This window comes from Ruditapes philippinarum, unplaced genomic scaffold (assembly GCF_026571515.1).
Source record: "Ruditapes philippinarum isolate M1 unplaced genomic scaffold, ASM2657151v2 ctg16444_1_1_1_1, whole genome shotgun sequence".
Taxonomy (NCBI): domain Eukaryota; kingdom Metazoa; phylum Mollusca; class Bivalvia; order Venerida; family Veneridae; genus Ruditapes; species Ruditapes philippinarum.
In genome coordinates this window covers 1-19,504 of record NW_026857435.1, presented here as the reverse complement: position 1 = coordinate 19,504, position 19,504 = coordinate 1, and the positions used below count along the sequence as shown (strand labels likewise).

The 19,504-nt window shown below is 35.9% G+C and overlaps 1 long non-coding RNA gene across 2 annotated transcripts; it reads right to left on the bottom strand.

The window, feature by feature from the left end:
• Positions 1-326: 326 nt before the first annotated feature.
• Positions 327-19,428, bottom strand: LOC132749739 (uncharacterized). Of its 2 annotated transcripts, none has more exons than XR_009628462.1 (4): positions 19,394-19,428; positions 19,019-19,137; positions 17,814-17,981; positions 327-380 (listed from the first exon to the last, which is right to left on the bottom strand). It is a non-coding gene; the product is annotated as an uncharacterized LOC132749739 (long non-coding RNA). The 2 variants fall into 2 exon arrangements; XR_009628461.1 differs by lacking the exon at positions 327-380 and adding an exon at positions 17,196-17,270 and having other exon boundaries at positions 19,394-19,427.
• Positions 19,429-19,504: the final 76 nt, after the last annotated feature.

The window sequence follows — 19,504 nt, the reverse complement described above, 5'->3', positions numbered from 1 at the left end:
CATCTTTATACAGGGCAAACATGTATTTCATAATGCTAAATAATGGTTTTAGAGAATGTTTGACGCTTATCACCTGAATAAAGTTACACTGAATGTGAAATTTTTTGCCGTAAAAGTACCAAAATGTAAAAGAAATAGTATTTTGACTTTCTATAAATATACATATTGCCAAAAGCAACAGAAGCCAATTTAGCCAAAGATGATAAAGGTAAGAAGTGAAAACTGACCAATGAGTAACTATAACTGGACACCAGAAATAAAAAAAAGCTTTTAAGAAATAAAATTTACAGCATTATTGGGCCTTAAATACAATCTGTACATAATTCTTACCAGGATTTATTGTATTTGATGTCATCTTTTTGAAAAATTCCATATCTTTCCTGAAAAATAAAATAAAAATGTAGTAGAATATACACACTGAGTGAGGCAGTTTTTTTTCTGTCATGTGCTTAGTTATGTAACAAAAGTTATTTAGTAGTTCTCTTAAAAAATTGATGTATTCTCTAATATTAAACCTTTACCTCATGAGCATATTATGAAAAATGGTCGTTTTCATTGAAAAGCCTCCTGTTACAAGTTCAAACTGCTATGAAACTATGAAAAATGCTTCAATACTGATGAAATTTGGGGGCAGCACGAAATACCCAAATATACCCAAATACACCCAAATATTGCCCAAATATACCCAAATATTGCCTAAATATACCCAAATATTGCCCAATTATACTAAAAATAAATGTTTTATCTCAAAAAAGTGCTGTTTTTATCATGAATACAATATACACTTTCAATAAGATATAATCAACCATACCCAAATATACATTTCCCTAACTATCATTGTGTTTTGAACCAAAATACAGTCTATACTGGCATGCGAGCAGTTCCCGTACAGAAGCAGTACCCGTATTTTTCATTTAAACGCTTGATTTTTACATGCATTCTTCAAAAATTCATTTCAAATCAAGCAGATACATAAACGAGACAAAATCTAAGTGTCAGTTCGGATGTACGTATAAAAAGTCTCATTTTAAATCACTTTCACCTGTGCGTTGTCAAAACGTGACCTTGTTTTATCTGGGGGATTCCGTCCTTGCGCGCATGCGCAAACATACTTACACGTGAGGCATGTTAAAGGGTTTTCCACTAATACCACCTGTTTACAGATAAGAAGGCAATGTGATGAAAACTTATTTAATTATCAGAATTTTGACCAATGTTACTATATAAAATAATTTTATGGCTTTGATGCGTAAAATATCATGCATACAAGCATGCCATCGCATATGAATGCGTTGGGGGTAACGGTACCGGGTAATAGATACACGCGTTTAGTCTACTTTCTTAGTATTTCCTGAATTACATCTATTTATCTCATAGAAAATGGTCTGTTCAACAATTATAAATGAAAAATAGGTCCGATATAATAAAATTGTATAATTATAATGGGTTAAATTTTATGTACGGGAACTACTTCTCTTCATACAAAATAATGGATAATTTCGGTACCCCATATGAGGCCTCATAACTAAGGGTTATTCTATGTTTAGAACATGATGGAATTTCCATGATTTGTGTGACGAGCCGAATATTGATGTGTAACATTCAAATTTTGGTGAGTGAGCGTAATAAAAAATAATGTTTAAATAACTACGATTTTTGTACGGGAACTGCTCGCATGCCAGTATATTATGTACACCTTTAAAGCATTTTTTTTTAAAAATAACATGGACATGCACTTGTATATGATATGAAATTCCAACAAAATTACACCTTAAAAATGTAAGTGTAGACAACAAACATCATATCTTGATTTAAAATTGCAAGTACAGTCATAAAGAACCTATATGGTACTGTAGATAGGCAAATGTCACAACTTTCTTCTTTACATTACCATCGTAACTGTCCATTTGGCACAAATGTTGACTAGACCATAGCCTCTGTAACAGCATGCTCACTGTAACAGCATGCTCAATCTTAAATTTATAAGCTTTCAGAAAATGTATTATTTTACTGATTTTGATATCTGGTTAATAACTTTTTCTTGTTTCAAGTTAAGAAGGCTATGTCTGATATCTTAACTGGCAATAAGGAAGTTGCCTACATGTATCTCTGTTATTTATGTCTCTGCTACAGTATAAGTTTTATAAAGCATAATAATTCACAGAGATATACATAATTCATAAGTTACCACATTATCATATAAATAAATAGTAAATAAAGTGTTGAGTACTGCATAATAACTGGTGGAGGGTCAAACATATATGGTGTAATGTTAGCCAAATTATAGAATTTCTAAGAATATATACATATTTATTCCACATATTTCATCAAAATAGACATTATAAAACCATTTTACCAGTATCAAAATGATATATTCAAATCCTGTACTGTTTGGTCACACTTTGTGTTGATTTACATAAATCATGTCAAATAAACAAATGAACATGTAAAAATTTCTACATGTAACATCGCGAAATCATGTGAAAGTTATAATTAAATCACATCTTTTACATGAATGAGAATAACTAAAAATGTGAAATTACTTCAAACGCCACGGTAAATTTCCATTTATACCAATTCCGTTATTATTACACGCTGCCACAACCAAATTAATCTTCTTAGGCATATTTAATCTCACTTGTCCAGCTGCACGACCAAAATTAAATTTTACACGACCTGGTGTATATAAATGCCGTGTAGTACCGTACTTTTATTCGTCTTTATTTAGGAGATCCGTCTTTATTTAGGAAAGTCGATCTACAAATAATAGCTAAGCTAATAAGGTAAACTAAGAAAATAAAAGCTAATATGTTATTTGACAAATAAATGTACTATAAAACCACGTAATTAATTTAAAATGTAATTGAAGTCCGTGATAAAATATACAAATTTAACTAACATAATTATTTCAAATCTGGATAGTAATGTATGCATTTGATGCTACTACTAGTTAGCTTTTAAAAGCACTCATGAATTAAAGCAGAAAATTAAAAAAAATGCAATAAGATAACAATAGAAACCAAAAAAAGAATGATATGTACATGTACATATTGAAAGGGGGGGGGGGGGGAAGGGGGCTGACCGCTCAATATAATAAAATACTTTCATATAAAGCTAGTAAAAAAAACCATTAATGTAGCAACAGCTAGAGAACATTTTGTACTAACGTAAAAAAACCTAAAGTCGTCATGATGTGACCTTAAAATGAATGCAAGTTTGACAGTTGTGAAAATACTGGTTCCCCGTTTGAAGTAGCATTTAGGGGCACTATTTACGCTCACAGTGATATACTCACGGCCTTTCTATGTGTAAAGTAGTGTGAAATAAGAAGAAATTATAGAGCGGGGGTCCAGCTGACGACGTTTGGTTTAGTTAAACCTAACGTCGTCAGAAGATGTGCCAAAGATCGTCAGTATGAACCTTAAGTCGTCATATTTTAAGATTTTAAAAAAATAGGCAAGTCAAACACAATGAAACACATTTCATGGCAATTTTTCAAATGAAATTTTATTTTGTTGACAATTTACTTACAAATTTTAATTGATTTTATAATTCTAATTGGACAAGTACTTGATTAAAATTACAGAAACACATAACATTAGTTTTGCATGAAAACAGATAAAATCTTATACGAGAACCATTTTGAAAAAAATTTAAACTATACAGTTGTCAAAATAGTATATATTAAGGCCATTAAATGTGAAAGTTTCGTTCAACTTGACAGTATCAACCATGAATTTTCTAACAGTTAAACTTTAACAACAAACTGATATGATAAGTAAACTAACTTAACAAAATAAACTGCACTCAAATCTTTATATGCAACAGAATTAAACAATGACACGTCTCCTGACATACATGACTTAATGGAGACACTTGACACATGATCACGTTTCAGATATTTTCAGCATCAAAAATCACACTTATCAAAGATTTTCAAAAATTTCACTACTAATTTTATTCAGAAATTTAATTTCCCACATCACATGTATTTAGCTACGTGTAGAAAGCTATTTCCATGACCTTTATTACATAAATAACAGCTATGCTTTTCAGCCACTGCCTTTACTGAATGTATGTCGGCTCCCTCGACTTTAAAATGCAATTGCACAGGTTTGCTGCGGTCCAACACGACGACATTTTACAGTGGATGGCTCGATAGGTCTAAGATAGTATCTTGACTTAGCTTTGTTTCAATTATGATATCACGAACCGCCTTGGCAGAATCACGTTTCAAGTTACCCACTTTTCTTGAACCATCGTACACGGCGACAGCATTGGTATCATAAACATTATTTGGGCTCAAGTTCAACATAATAGGATCCCATAAGGTCAAGCTCACGGCGTCCGTAAGTGATGCAATCCAACAACCTGGATATTTCTAAGAAACAATTTTCTTCATGCTGTATCTTTTTACCTGAAGATAAAAGGAAATGTCAGTGTGTCAAATACCACATAGTCGATTATACTGTGTAGTAAGCGTGTTAGTAAACATTTACAAGTACCTGGTGTTTTCTTCCCTTTCTTTTTTTCAGCAGTCTTAGTTTCTGTTTTTTCCCGTTTACTTGCAATTTCTGTTCCTTTGTTTTTCTCTTAACTCTTTTTAAAATTTAATTTTCTTCTTTTTTCTTTTGCATTTCATTTTCTCTTTTATATCTTTTTAATTAAGCCTTTCTTGCTTTCGTTGCTCCTTCTGTTCCAAAAGTAGTTTTTTCTTTTTCTCCTTTTCCTCTATTTCACGCTGAACTTCTTCACTTGTAAGAAACCCTAGCTTTGCCAGCCTCTCTTTTTGTTGATTTTGTTGGTATGGGTGGCACAGACTAGGACATTGACTAAATCATCAGGAATGAGTCCAGCCATTGACTAGAGGATGGTCAGTGACTGAGACGGATGGCGACACTGACGTAACATCTGGAAGTGGCGAAATATATCTGATCTGATAGATCGTCTGGAAAGAGACTCGGCTACTTTAGTTTTAAGATTGCGATACGTCTGAAATTTTGGGTCTGGCAGGTCGATCTTCATGTCGTAACATTCTTCATATTTAAGTTTCTTGCGAGGAGTTAAGGATAACTCTAACCGACAAGGCTAGCTCAGGTGGGCACTCCTGTGTGCCATTTTGAACGGAAGCGGGAATGTTACATTCAGGTAAGACTGGTTTCAAGTGTGAGAATACCATCATCTCCTACAGTAAAACTTATATCAATGAGTGACTGATCATTTTCTGAAATGACAGATTCAAGACATGAAAAATGATGTATCAATGTTAAAATCATTGGCTGCGCCAGTGACATCTGATTTATGATTTTCCGCAAGCATATCAAAAGAATGAACTGGAACCGTACGGAATTTCCTCAGTGGGGGCAGTTTCATTTTCCACGTCAGCATGTTCCCCTGAAAGGTCGATTGTTGAAGGATCAACGTCCGTGTTTTGAACGGAGCCAGTAAAGTTTTATCAATTGCATTAGGGTCAAAGGGAATATACCGCATTTGTCGAAACCCTTCACTGATGCAATCCATCGTGAAGCTTTTTTTTCAAAGACGACTTTTGAAAATAGCGCTAACTTGTTTCTTTGAAGATCAAAGATCAGACTTGACCATTTTTTTGCCTGATTAACAACTTTTGCAGTCTCGACCTTCATTTTTCTGTAAACTGCGACATCCAAAGGCTGGTTATATGTGTTGTCTTGGGAGGCAAGGCACAGCAGAATAACATCATTTGCTATTGCTGATTCTTATGAGATCAACACTGATGTGGGAGGAAGCACCGTCTTTGTATCAGAAGTAAACGGGCGTGCAGGAACTGCATGCTCAAGAGGAACGTTTTTACGAACCATTGATGATACAGAGTTTGATCGCATAACTAACCACTGTCAGAACAAGCATAACTTGCATTCACTGGTCCCTGACGGTGGTAGGACCACCTGTGCAGAACTTTTACTAAAAATGATCATGGGCGGTAAAGTATGGCCTGCGGCATTCAACAACAATGCAACGGAAATATGCTCACTGGTTGCAACCGTTACACTATTGGGCATGTTTCGATCAGTGTTGGTACGACTACTTTTTGTCCCAGCGCTTTTATTGCAAATATAACGCCCGCCGCTCGTCACAGTTATATATCTGGTCTGGTTTATTTCGTAGTGATTACAGTCAAGCGTTTCTTTAAGAAGTTGAAAGTAATCCCGTATAGCGCTAACATTGCCAAAGACAAGCTCGACCTCTGTCTAGGGCATCAGGCCGTCGCAAAGTAATCTCAGGGTGCCTTTGTTTAAACCCTTTCCACCATTTCCTAGAAGGAACCCGTTTTAGTAAACACCTTCTCTTACCGTGTTTCTTTCGCTATGCACCACGCGAAGGCCAATTACTTGCTGAATTGAAAACGGAAATCCACGATTCGCCATGTAAAAAATATAACTTACAAGCGCAGATTCTTCGTCAGCATTTAATGCCGTTTTTTACACCCATTTTCGCTTTAAGTGGTACCTTGCCATTCACTCTATCAGACAAGGTCATGCGCGGGACACCAAACGTTTTTGGATGCTGACGCTTATTAGTCATTTGTCCAGATTTGACTGCTTTTAAAAGAAAAAAGACATAGACTCATCTGACCACTTGCGCAACTTTAGCGGCCGTTGAGACTGGCGTTCCATATCTGAAATAATTACAATTTTAAAATGACCGGAATAACATTTTCAGGTTCATTGAAATCAGCGTTAGATTTAGAATTTAAAGCTGTTTAAAACCCAAAACCCCCCAAAAAAAAAAGCACGTATTTTTGAACCTAAAAAACCGCAACTAAAAATATGCGTAATTTATCGAAAATTTGAATAAATAGATAGTAAAAGGGAAAGGAAAATAAGAAAAATTAAAACCATGGGCCCAAAGCTAAAAAAAATATTTTGCACAATTATAACAAAGGGCCACGTTTTTAAAAAAAATTCCCAAATCGTTTTGAATGGTGTGAAAGTAAAGTCACTTTTTGCCCGAGTAAAGAAACACTGAAAAAAACCCCAAAAGCCCCGTCAAAGCTTGTGAAATGGTAAATAAGATGAAAAGGTACCCCCCCCTTGTAAAGGGAAATAAAAGGAAAAAGTTTCCCTTCAAAAGGGTCCCCGCCGTGAAACTTTGGGGGCAGTCAGGAGGAAGCGCGTTAGAAAAAAATTGACGGACTTTAGATTAGGACGACTTTAGGGTTTTTTACGTAAAAAAAAAAACCTAAAGTCGTATCAACTGATGTGACCTTAAAATGAAATGCAAGTTTGACAGTTGTGAAAAACTGGTTTTCCCCGTTTGAAGTAGCATTTAGGGGCACTATTTTACGCTCACAGTGATATACTCACGGCCTTTCTATGTGTAAAGTAGTGTGAATAAAAGAAGAAATTATAGAGGGGGGTCCAGCTGACGAACGTTTTTAGGTTTTAAAACCTAAACGTCGTCAGAAAGCATGTGCCAAAGATCGTCAGTAAGTGAACCTTAAGTCGTCATATTTTAAGAATTTTAAAAAAATAGGCAAGTCAAACACAATGAAACACATTTCATGGCAATTTTCAATGAAATTTTATTTTGTTGACAATTTACTTACAAATTTTTAATTGAGTTTTAATAATTCTAATTGGACAAGTACTTGATTAAAATTACAGAAAACACATAACATTAGTTTTGCATGAAAACAGATAAAATCTTATACGAGAAAAACCATTTTGAAAAAAATTTAACTATAGCAGTTGTCATAGTATATATTAAGGCATTAAATGTGAAAGTTTCGTTCAACTTGACAGTATCAAATGATTTTCTAACAGTTAACTTTAACACAACTGATTATGAATAAGTAACATAACTTAAAAAAATAATCTGCACTCAAAATGCTTTATATCAACAGAATTAAAACAATTTGAACCACGTCTCTGACCTACACTGACCTTAATGAGACACTTGACACATGACAGCGTTTCAGATATTTTCACATCATCAAAATCACTTATCCAAAGATTTTTTAAAAAATTTCACTACTAATTTATTCAGAATTTAAATTTCCACATCACATGTATTTAGCTACGGTGTAGAAGCTATTTCCATGACCTTTACATAAATACAGCTATGCTTTTTCAGCCACTGCCTTTACTGAATGTATGTCGGCTCCCTCGACTTTAAATGCAATTGCACAGGTTTGCTGCGGTCAACACGACGACATTTTACAGTGGATGGCTCGATAGGTCTAAGATAGTATCTTGACTTAGCTTTTGTTTTCAATTATGATATCACGAACCGCCTTGGCAAGAAATCACGTTTCAAGTTACCCACTTTTCTTGAACCATTCGTACACGGCGACAGCATTGGTATCATAAACATTATTTGGCTCAAGTTCAACATAATAGGATCCCATAAGGTCAAGCTCACGGCGTCCGTAGTGAGCAATCCAACAACCTGGATATTTCTAAGAAACAATTTTTCTTCATGCTGTAGTCTTTGTTACCTGAAGATAAAAAGAAAATGTGCAGTGTGTCAAATACCACATAGTCGATTATACTGTGTTAGTAAGCGTGTTAGTAACATTTTACAAGTACCTGGTGTTTTTCCTTCCCTTTCTTTTTCAGCAGTCCCTTAGTTTCTGTTTTTCCCCGTTTAACTTGCAATTTCTGTTCCTTTTGTTTTTTCTTCTTAACCTTTTTTTAAATTTAATTTCTTCTTTTTTCTTTTGCATTTCATTTTCTCTTTTTATCTTTTTATTAAGCCTTTCTTGCTTTTGCGTTGCTCCTTCTGTTCCAAAAGTAGTTTTTTTCTTTTCCTCCTTTTCCTCTATTTAACGCTGAACTTCTTCACTTGTAAGAACCCTAGCTTTGCCAGCCTCTCTTTTTGTTGATTTTGTTGGTATGGGTGGCACAAACTAGGACATTGACTAAATCATCAGGAATGAGTCCAGCCTTGACTAGAGGATGGTCAGTGACTGAGACGGATGGCGACACTGACGTAACATCTGGAGTGGCGAAATATATCTGATTCTGATAGATCGTCTGGAAGAGACTCGGCTACTTTAGTTTTAAGATTGCGATACGTCTGAAATTTTGGGTCTGGCAGGTTGGGTCGATCTTCATGTCGTAAACATTCTTCATATTTAAGTTTCTTGCGAGGAGTTAAGGATAACTCTAAAAACGCCGACAAGGCTAGCTCAGGTGGGCACTCCTGTGTGCCATTTTGAACGGAAGCGGGAATGTTACATTCAGGTAAGACTGGTTCAAGTGTGAGAATACCATCATCTCCTACAGTAAAACTTATATCAATGAGTGACTGATCATTTTCTGAAATGACAGATTCAAGACATGAAAATGAATGTATCAATGTTAAAAATCATTGGCTGCGCCAGTGACATCTGATTTATGATTTTCCGCAAGCATATCAAAAGAAGAACTGGAACCGTACGGAATTTCCTCAGTGGGGGCAGTTTCATTTTCCACGTCAGCATGTTCCCCTGAAAGGTCGATTGTTGAAGGATCATCACGTCCGTGTTTGAACGGAGCAGTAAAGTTTTATCAATTGCATTAGGGTCAAAGGGGAATATCCGCATTTGCGAAACCCTTCACTGATGCAATCCATCGTGAAAGCTTTTTTTGCAAAGACGACTTTGAAAATAGCGCTAACTTGTTTCTTTGAGATCCAAAGATCAGAACTTGACCATTTTTGCCTGATTAACAACTTTTGCAGTCTCTGACCTTTCATTTTTCTGTAAACTGCGACATCAAAGGCTGGGTTTATATGTGTTGTCTTGGGAGGCAGGCACAGCAGAATAACATCATTTGCTATTGCTGATTCTTATTGAGATCAACACTGATGTGGAGGAGGAAGCACCGTCTTGTATCAGAAGTAACGGGCGTGCAGGAACTGCATGCTCAAGGAACGTTTTTACGAACCATTGATGATACAGAGTTTGATCCATAAACCCACTGTCAGAACAAGCATAACTTGCATTCACTGGTCCTCTGACGGTGGTAAGGACCACCTGGCAGACTTTTACTAAAAATGATCATGGGGGCGGTAAAGTATGGCCTGCGGCATTCACACAACAATGCACGGAAATATGCTCACTGGTTGCAACCGTTACACTATGGGCAATGTTTTCGATCGTGTTGGTACGACTACTTTTTTGTCCAGCGCTTTTTATTCAAATATAACGCCGCCTCGTCACAGTTATATATCTGGTCTGGTTTAATTTCGTAGTCGATTACAGTCAAGCGTTTCTTTTAAGAAGTTGAAAGTAATCCCGTATAGCGCTAACATTGCCAAGACAAGCTCGACCTCTGTCTAGGGCATCAGGCCGTCGCAAAGTAAATCTCAGGGTGCCTTTGTTTAAACCCTTTCCACCATTTCCTAGAAGGACCCGTTTTAGTAAACACCTTCTCTTTACCGTGTTCTTTCGCTATGCACCACGCGAAGCCAATTACTTGCTGAATTGAAAACGGAAATCCACGATTCGCCATGTAAAAAATATAACTTACAAGCGCAGATTCTTCGTCAGCATTTAATGCCGTTTTTACACCCATTTTCGCTTTAAGTGGTACCTTGCCATTCACTCTATCAGACAAGGTCATGCGCGGGACACCAAACGTTTTGGATGCTGACCTTATAGTCATTTGTCCAGATTTGACTGCTTTAAAAGCAGAAGACATAGACTCATCTGACCACTTGCGCAACTTTAGCGGCCGTTGAGACTGGCGTTCCATATCTGAAATAATTACAATTTAAAAATGACCGGAAATAACATTTCAGGTTCATTGAAATCAGCGTTAGATTAGAATTTAAGTGCTTAAACCATTAAACCAAGCACGTCATGTTGAACCTATATCGTCAACTATAAATATAGCGTAATTTATACGTAAATGATAATGATAGATAGTCAAAGGGAGGTAAATAAGACAAATTAACCATAGGCAAAGCTACAATAGTTTACGCAACATTATATACAAATGGCCACGTGTTTACAAATACCAATCGCCTTTGAATGGTGTGTAGTGAAGTCACATGTCGCCGAGTGAAGAAACACTGTAGAAAACACCAGCTCCGTCTAGCATTGTAGTATGCGTAACATAGAGATGTAGGTTACCCTCCCCTGTAAAGGCGTATAAAAGGAAAAAGCTTTACCTTCAAAATGTACCCGCCGTCGAAACTTTGGAGCAGCTCACGCGAGAGAAAGCGCGATTAGAGAAAATTGACGACTTTAGGATTAGGACGACTTTAGGGTTTTTTACGTTACATGTAGTTAACATCTAAAGTATAATACATAACTAAATATTTTTTACTAAAAATTAATGATATTAAGTTAAGTAAAATTAGCACATAAAGAAACAAGAAACATGGCAATGCCATGAAACCAGGTTTTCAATTATCACCATTGTAGATAAAAATGTTGTATTTGAAATACAAATACAAGCAACAAACAATGTAACTATGTGCAATGTAAAACATGAATAATGTAGGAGGAATTGCCACTGAAGAAGTGTTCACTATAATATTATGTATAAGGAAAAAAACAAAGGGCCATAATTAGGTCAAAAACTATCCAATCACAAAACCCCTGACAATATGTGCCAGGGTGCTTGATGACAAAGCTTCTGTGAAAGTTTGAACAAAATCCGTTGAGAAAATGTAGGACGAGTTCAGCACAGAAGAATTTGTTCACTATAATTATATTGATAATTCTGTATAATGAAAAACAAGTTACAAAGTAGACATGAAATAATATATCATATCTTTTTTAAATTACCTCCAAAGATGATATGACCTTTGACTGCCAAATCAAGTTAAAATCATGTAAACAGGATTTTCAATGTTAATGTCACTGTGACCTTGACCTTGGAGCCAGCCATGCGGAACATGCGTTCTGCACGTCATCTTGATGTGGTAAACATTTGTCTGAAGTTTCATCAAAATTCTTCAAAGGGTTGAAGAGTTACAGAGCGGACAGGATTTTCAATGTTAATGTCACTGTGACCTTGACCTTGGAGCCAGCCATGCGGAACATGCGTTCTGCACGTCATCTTGAATGTGGTAAACATTTGTCTGAAGTTTCATCAAAATTCTTCAAAGGGTTGAAGAGTTACAGAGCGGACACAATTTCGTTTGACGCCCGCCCGCCCATCCGCCCAGCCGCCCAGCCGCCCATCCGCCCATCCGCCCGCCATACCCCAATCTAATAACCAGGATTTTCAAAATTGAAAACCTGGTTAAAAACTGCATGAATAGAAAAACAAGAGGGCCATGATGGCCCTGAGGTCGCTCACCTGTATATAGGCCCCCACCCCCGGGCCAATTTTTACCCAAGGGCTTTTATTTATTTATTTGAACAGACTTGGTAGACACCCATAAGAAGATGTTTCATGCTAAACATCTAAGTTCTAGCTCATTGGCATTTTTAAAAGAAGATTTTTAAAGTTTTTACTATACACATATAGTTAAAAACAATGTCACCCCTGGGACAGGGCCAGTTTTGACCCCCGGGCGTTTATTTTAACAAACTTTGTAGATATTTACTTAAAGATGTTTCATGCTTAATATCTAAACTCTAGCTATTTGGGTTTTTCCAAAGAAGATTTTTAGTTTTTGCTATACACATATAAGGAAAATCAATGACCCCCCGGGCGGGGCCAGTTTTGACCCCAGGGCTTTTATTTGAACATACTTGGTAGACACCCATTAGAACATGTTTCATGCTAAATATCTTAGCTCTAGCTCTTTGAGTTCTTTAAAAGAAGATTTTTTAAGTTTTTACTATATGCATATAGGGAAAATCAATGACCCCCGGGGCGGGGCCAATTTTGACCCCAGAGCTTTTATTTGAACAAACTTGGTAGACACTCATTAGAAGATGTTTCATGCTAAATATCTTAGCTCTAGCTTTTTGGGTTCTTTAAAAGAAGATTTTTTAAGTTTTTACTATATGCATATAGGGAAAATCTATGACCCCCTGGGGCAGGGTCAATTTTGACCCCAGGGCTTTTATTTGAACAAACTTGGTAGACATTCACTAGAAGATGTTTCATGCCAAATATCTAAGCTCTAGCTCTTATGGTTCTTTAAAAGAAGATTTTTTAAGTTTTTACCATATGCATATAGGGAAAATCAATGACCCCCGGGGCGGGGCCAATTTTGACCACAGGGCTTTAATTTGAACAAACTTGGTAGACACTCACTAGAAGATGTTTCATGCTTAATATCTTAGCTCTAGCTCTTTGGGTTCTTTAAAAGAAATTTTTTAAAGTTTTTACTATATGCATATAGGGAAAATCTATGACCCCCTGGGGCAGGGTCAATTTTGACCCCAGGGCTTTTATTTGAACAAACTTGGTAGACATTCACTAGAAGATGTTTCATGCCAAATATCTAAGCTCTAGCTGTTATGGTTCTTTAAAAGAAATTTTTTTAAGTTTTTACCATATGCATATAGGGAAAATCAATGACCCCCGGGGCGGGGCCAATTTTGACCCCAGGGCTTTAATTTGAACAAACTTGGTAGACACTCACTAGAAGATGTTTCATGCTTAATATCTTAGCTCTAGCTCTTTGGGTTCTTTAAAAGAAAATTTTTAAGTTTTTACTATATGCATATAGGGAAAATCTATGACCCCCTGGGGCGGGGTCAATTTTAACCCCAGGGCTTTTATTTGAACGAACTTGGTAGACATTCACTAGAAGATGTTTCATGCCAAATATCTAAGCTCTAGCTCTTATGGTTCTTTAAAAGAAGATTTTTTAAGTTTTTACTATAATTATGCATATAGGGAAAATCAATGACCCCCGGGGCGGGGCCAATTTTGACCCCAGGGCTTTAATTTGAACAAACTTGGTAGACACTCACTAGAAGATGTTTCATGCTTAATATCTTAGCTCTAGCTCTTTGAGTTCTTTAAAAGAAGATTTTTTAAGTTTTTACTATATGCATATAGGGAAAATCAATGATCCCCTGGGGCGGGGCCAATTTTGACCCCAGGGCTTTTATTTGAACAAACTTGGTAGACATTCACTAGAAGATGTCTCATGCCAAATATCTAAGCTCTAGCTCTTACGGTTCTTTAAAAGAAGATTTTTTAAGTTTTTACTATATGCATATAGGGAAAATCTATGACCCCCTGGGGCAGGGCCAATTTTGACCCCAGGGCTTTTATTTGAACAAACTTGGTAGACACTCACTAGAAGATGTTTCATGCCAAATATCGAAGCTCTAGCTCTTATGGTTTTTTAAAAGAAGATATTTAAAAAAAATTCTTTTGGTTGCCATGGCAACCAGAGTTCTGCATGGAATTAAATTCTTTGAACAATTTTTAAAGGTGACCACCAAAGGAACATTCCTGTGAAGTTTGGATGAAATTGGCTCAGTGGTTTATGAGGAGATGTCATTTAAAGCAAAAGTTTACGGACGGACGGACGGACGCCGGACGCCGGACGAAAAGCGATCACAAAAGCTCACCCTGTCACTTTGTGACAGGTGAGCTAAAAAACAGATGAAGCACTTAAAGGAATACAAACTAGGCGCACAAAGATTAACTAAGAAGAAATTGCATGCACAATCTTAGGGATTGGAAAAAAGAGAAGTTTTAATTAAAAGCAAACAAATAAACTGAAACAGCAAGGACAAATTAGCATACAAAACTATACAAAAATCTGGAAAAAAAGGATGATTCCTCGGAAGCATTAAAAACAACAAAATTACATGAAAATTTCAGACTTGGTTTGATTGAGTCTGTACATGAGGGATAAAGAAAAAGTGCAACATCCCAGAGGCCACAGCTTGAGCGGTACTTAATGTGTTGGCATGAATAATTCCGAAAGATCAGAAAAATATAATAACACCGAAATGAAATATGGGCAACTTAGTAAAGTATAAAAAATCTTGAAAAGGATGAAAAAAGTTTAAAGGTATATAAAATAATATACAACTTTTAAAACAAAGCCAGCTAAAAGAGGAGAGAAAAGAAACATCGACATTAAAGATTTTAAAACTAGATAAGACACATATACAGCTTTGGTCACTCTAGGTCGGATGACATTTCGGAGGGTGTTGAAGATCTGCGTACCCTCAAACCTGAAATAATTCTTACCATATGATACTGTTCAAACCATTGGTGTATCTAACGTTACACTTTTTGACACCTAAAAGAATACTTGGAATTTTTAAATTGAACAAATTTATTAAAATATGGTGATTAATTTTCATATCTACTTCTACAAGAACTTCAAAGATGAGAAATTTGAAGATAAACCTAGTAAGGCGACGTGTACAGAACATGTAGCCACACCAGTAGGGCACCCAAAAATATGAGCCGTGTCACGGCAAAACCAACATAGTGCGTTTGCGACCAGCATGGATACAGACCAGCCTGCGCATTCGCGCAGTCTGATCAGGATCCATGCTGTTCGCTATCAGTTTCTCTACTTGTAATAGGGTTTGTAAGCGAACAGCATGTATCCTGATCAGACTGCGCGGATGTGCAGGCTGGTCTGGATCCCTGCTGGTCGCAAACCCATTATGTTGGGTTTGTCGTGACGCGGCTCAATTATAGGCTTGATTCTTGATAAATGTAGAGTACAGTGTAGGCCTATTTACCTTTTCCGAGGGAATTTTACACATTCCTCACAATCTGTTATAACATTATTAATTTGTTATTGTTTTAAGTGTTTATTTGTAGTTTTTCCAAGAGCTATGGCTTGAAACTTGTCACGGTTAGCTTGTATTTGGTTAACATGTATGTTCTACCAACAGAGACATAGATAACATTGTTATCTATGTCTCTGGTACCAGTTAAAAGGTATTTCGCTTAATGTAGTGTTAGCAGATTATGAGCGATAAGTAGGTTAGTGCCTATTACTCGATAAGAATCAAAACGTACAGTAACCTGAAACAATATTAAAAGGGGATATCCCTTAAAAAGGGGTGTTGGTGTTTTAAAGCATTCATATCGTGCTAGGGGCTTAAGCACACTAGCACACTTCCTCGCCGTCCCTGCGTGCTTCGTCGTGCCACTCCTGTCGGAATTAGTCAGGACATCGGCAGGTGCATAGTCCACGATACAAGTTTCAGTTATACATTTTTCGCCAAATCTTGTGCCCGTTCTCTGTATCTTCTTCACGACGTCGACGTACCGAGGGAATAAAAGAAGACGTCGCTTTTCATTGACTATCGTGACGTAAAATTTGTACAACTTTCATAATACTGCACGATTGTAACGTCGCTTTTTATTGACTTATCGTGACGTTAATATGGTTTTATATTTACAGCTGAGCACAGTCAAATGATGGAAAAAAGACAACTCACAGGAAGTTTGCAGCATTATAAATTCTTTATAAAGATTCTGGACAGGTTATATTGCCGTATATGTACTGTTGTTTGCAATATAATCAAGGTCTAACAAAATAAAAACAAACAAACAGAAAGACGATATTGTAACGTCATGTAACGTCATTTTTTTCTTTTTGGCGTTCTTATACGTATAATGTTTAGTTGCAGGAAGTTTGTCAATTTTGTTCAAAACGATCATCCCGCTGAAAATTGACTATTTTTATAAACCTGCTAATTATTTCTAGACTTTAGGTATAGTGCCAATAACTTAAAAGTAAAGATTATATGTATCCTTGCATTAATGACATTAGAACTATTACGTTTTCTTGAAATTTGTTTTGATCGCTTTTTATATCTTTTATTGCATATTTGCAAAATATTCTTTTTTAATGGTTCACATATATTTTCCATTAATAACCTTTTTTTTTAAATGATTAAAATTGTATTTGATTCTAGATAATAAAACCCTTTGTTTGTGAAAAAGTAGTCGGGCCTTCATTATTTAATCTACGGTGGCCGGTAATGTCCATTGTAAAACCGCGAGAAATTTCACCGTCAGCTGGCAAATTTTAGATCATTTCGAAATTGTATGAAATATTTGACATTTCTAAAGAATTTAATAAATATGTATCTGAGGCAAAATGTGCCTTTGCAGTGTGTTCAATATAAAATTTCGTTTTAGTAAATACATGTATCTGAATTATATAAGATAGTTTATTTATCAACTGGTTATTTTGATAAGAAAGGCAAATCATTCTTTTTAGATATCAGTTTATTGTATTATTCCCTTTATGTAGATATGAGAAAAACTTAAAACTATCTCAAAAGAAAAGAAACAAAAGGAAACATAAAACAACAAAAGTTTAACTGGTCTGAACTTTTTATCTGAACAAAATACACGTAACAATTTTAAATTTCTTTGCAGGTATCGGATGAACTTAACCTAAAACACACAAAAAAAAGTATTCAGAATGTCATACTATTGCAGTTGCCACATCATAACCTAAAGAAATAAATTTATCAAAACAAACGCAATAACTCATTTAAAAGTCACATGGTGACATTCCGGCTTTACTAGTGATGGAAGATCTCAGGTGCCCCAAAGTGCATTTTCCAGGCACTAGCAAGCACCTGTATAAGAGAGATCCCAGGTGCCCCCCTAAGTGCAATTTTTCCTGGCACGAGAGGGCACCTGTATAAGAGAGATCCCGGTTGTCCCTCCGTGCATTTTTCCAGGCACGAGCGGGCACCTGTTCAAGAGTGATCCCAGGTGTCCCGCTGTGCATTATTGACAACTGGCCAAGCTTTATTTAGTTGATAAAATAAGTCAGTACTAATTTTCATCAGTGTGTGTAAAGTTGTTGCTTTCATCACTCGTTAAAATGAGATTGAGTCTATTCTAAAAGTCTTTATATATACAAATGTAGGTTTAAAAAGAAGAAAACTGCTTTGCTTCAAAGTATTGTTAAATTGTTTAGATACGTACCTTAACCTAGGGAATATCAGTTTCAGTTATGACGTCACCAAGGCAGTTGGTGGCAGCACAATACCAGGAGCCGTCATGAGACGCCGACTTATAGTGATCGACCGCTACTATGGAGACGAGCCCTTTACGTGTGACGTCAGCATCGCCCGGAAGTCCCACTGAGCCTGTCTGTTAAATAGATACAATGTGGCATCACACATGTTACTAGTAATCGCTTCGGCAATAGTTTTGTACAAATCCTGCCTTACTGTGTTTATAAACGAACGGATTTTACTTTCTACATGCGTTTCCCGATAATCAGGGCTTTTGACAGAAAATGGATCATTTTTTATGGTACCAAAAACAAATTCTTTCAAAAGTTCTGAAAATTTTCCAAAATATCTGACACAAGTAATTTAAAGGCACAATATATGCCACAAAGATAAATAAAGCAAATGACAAACTTGCGTTTATAACGTTGAAATAATGGTTTTGGAACATTTTAGATGCTTATTAATTACTTGAAAAGAAGTAGCTTTGAACCTGCATTTATATGTCATAAATGTAGCAAAATGTTAACAAATTAGTATTATGACTTCCATACAAAATACTTAATCACTACAACTGTACAAATTGCCGTAAAGCAACAGATGCAAAATATGGTTCAGATAATTGGCAAACGAGTTACATGTACTTTTTTGAAAACTATCACAGGACACCAAAAAAACAACAACAAAAAAAACAACAACAAAACATTAAAGCATTTATGTGGCACAATTTGCCTGACAACAAGAAAAGACTAAGTTCTCTTTCTTGTGTTATCCTAGGTATGATGTTTTTGACATGGTTTCATTTCTTATATATTGATATTTGTTTTTATTGTTATACCATGTTAATACACAATATTGAAATAAATCAGACCGCCTCCGTGGTCGAGGGGTTAGAGTCGATGACTTCTTATCCAGTTAACTCTCTGGCGGGGGTTCGATCCCCGGGAGATGCTTTGGTGGTTTAGCGCAGAGGAAGGTAGTCTAGTACTGGTGTAACTCTCCAGGAACGATGGTTAGGAAACTACCCGCCTATATAACTGAAATACTGTTAGGAAAAGGCGTAAAATGAAACAAACAAACAAACACAAACAAACAAACAAAAGAAATAAATCTATCAATCTATCAAAGGAGTGTAAGATAAGTTATCTGCTTTCGTTTCGATATGAAACAACTTACACTAGAGCCAGCTTTAACGAATGCCCATCCGATCTGTGGCGGTGGATACCCAGTGGTGGTACAAACCAAAGCAAAGTACGGAGGTATAAACGTTTTAACAATATGTGCCGTCGGTTTCTCTAGTAATATATCAACAAATGATTGTCTTGTTATAGTTGAGAAATACTATGCTCATCATTGATTTTAATATTGTAATCACAGAAATGTATTGAAATATCCTAGAAATAATCAATTAAAGAAATAAATGAATAAACAAATCCGTTAACATTACACTTTACAAAATAATAAAAGATCGACTAAGTTCTTTATTATTTTTAAAATTATATTATGCACAATTTGATCATTGGTTAAAATATATTGATAAAGTAAGTTTACCTTTTGTTATGGCTATAAAATGTGTCTTTTCTATGGTTTGGCCATTAATTATTGCTTCGCAAGAATACACGCCAACCTTGGACTCATCAAGTTCGGCAATTACAAGTTTAT